This window comes from Thamnophis sirtalis, unplaced genomic scaffold, assembly GCF_051295495.1.
Source record: "Thamnophis sirtalis isolate CommonGarterSnake01/CBP01778 unplaced genomic scaffold, rThaSir2_p1.2 scaffold_4, whole genome shotgun sequence".
NCBI classification, from domain to species: domain Eukaryota; kingdom Metazoa; phylum Chordata; class Lepidosauria; order Squamata; family Natricidae; genus Thamnophis; species Thamnophis sirtalis.
Genome location: NW_028261384.1, coordinates 136,405,515 through 136,406,996, shown reverse-complemented (window position 1 = coordinate 136,406,996; position 1,482 = coordinate 136,405,515). Strand labels below are relative to the sequence as shown.

General features: G+C 42.1%; 1 pseudogene; it reads right to left on the bottom strand.

Annotated features, from left to right (window-relative positions):
- Window positions 1–385: 385 nt before the first annotated feature.
- Window positions 386–1,198, bottom strand: LOC106550631 (SCAN domain-containing protein 3 pseudogene; annotated as a pseudogene).
- Between the last annotated feature and the right edge of the window lie 284 nt (window positions 1,199–1,482).

Genomic DNA, 1,482 nt, shown 5'->3' with positions numbered 1-1,482 from the left:
CAAAAAGAGGGTTCTGCTTTTAAAGAAGAAGACCTCATGATATTTGCATAAATCAGCTGGCTATAAAATAGCTCTTAGAAAGCAAGGTGAACTTGTATTCTTTAGGAGATTCTGCAGGTCAGTGGTCTCCAATCTTTTTATCTCCGCAGACCGGTCAACGTTTGATAATTTTACCATGGCCCGCTGAGGGGCGGACGTTGATTGTTTATATTTTATATTTTGTTCATTTAATAATTTAAATTTAATTGTATTTAATCATGCCTTCAAAATAAAATATAGTTACACCAAAAAATGATTTAAAATTTAACTCACTAGAACGCTAAATCAATGAGAACCCTGAGATTGTTTCTTTGGCAATCTCAGAGTATTCCGCCATGACTTTAATTCAGGACACCGGCAGAGTTCTTCTCTCGAACGTAGTTTTAAGGCCGCAGTCAATTGCAATCTCCAGCAGTTGATCTTCTTCTTGCACAGACATGCTAGATTCGCCTGGTTTGTTGACAAATGGGTCACGGATCCATTCCTTACCAGTTCGTGGGTCTTTTGTGCTTGGGAAGTAGCGCTCGAACTCTTTTAAAAGCGAAGACAGGTGATCGTGCAACAACTGGGAGAATGAATGCTCAGGCTCAGTCTTGCCTAAAATCCCTGCTAATGTCTGAAACTTGTCCAAAATGCCTCTATTCACGCACCATCCCCACAACTCCAGTTTGGCTTTAAAGGCAGCTACTTTGTCTGCCAACTTGAAAACAGTTGCCATTTTCCCCTGAAGGGACAGATTGAGTTCATTGAGCAGGCTGAATATGTCACACAGGTAAGCCAGTTTTGCAACCCATACCTTGTCACTGAAATGTGCTGCCAGCGGTGACTTCCTTTCTGAGAGAAATCTTTGCAATGGCTCTCGTAATTCAAGTACTCTGGCTAGCGATTTTCCTCTGGATAACCATCTTATTTCTGTGTATAAGAGAAGGCATCTGTGCTCTGCGTCCATCTCCTCACAAAGCTGCTCAAACAGGCGCGGGTTAAGGGCGTGTGCTTTGATGTGGTTATTAACTTTAACAACATCAATCAATACGCTGTTAAATTCCAGTGACATTTTTCGGCTTGCCAGCGTTTCCCTGTGAATGATACAATGCGTAGATTCACTCTCAGGTGCAACCTCCTTAATCCGAGCAGTTAAACCAGACAGTTGTCCGGTCATGGCAGCAGCTCCATCTGTGCATATGCTGACACAAAAGGACTATTTTAGTTGTCCTGATATATAACCATCCAGTGACTTGAACAGTTCTGCTCCTGTGGTGTTGGTTGGCAAAGATAGTGCACCTAGGAAATCCTCATGCACATCCTCCTGATATAGATATTGCACATAAACAAGCAGTATTGCCTTGTTGTCGATATCTGTAGATTCGTCAACCTGGAGTGCGTACCACGGTGATGTATTAATCCTCTCCAACAATTGTGTCTCTCAGTACTTTCTGCTTTATT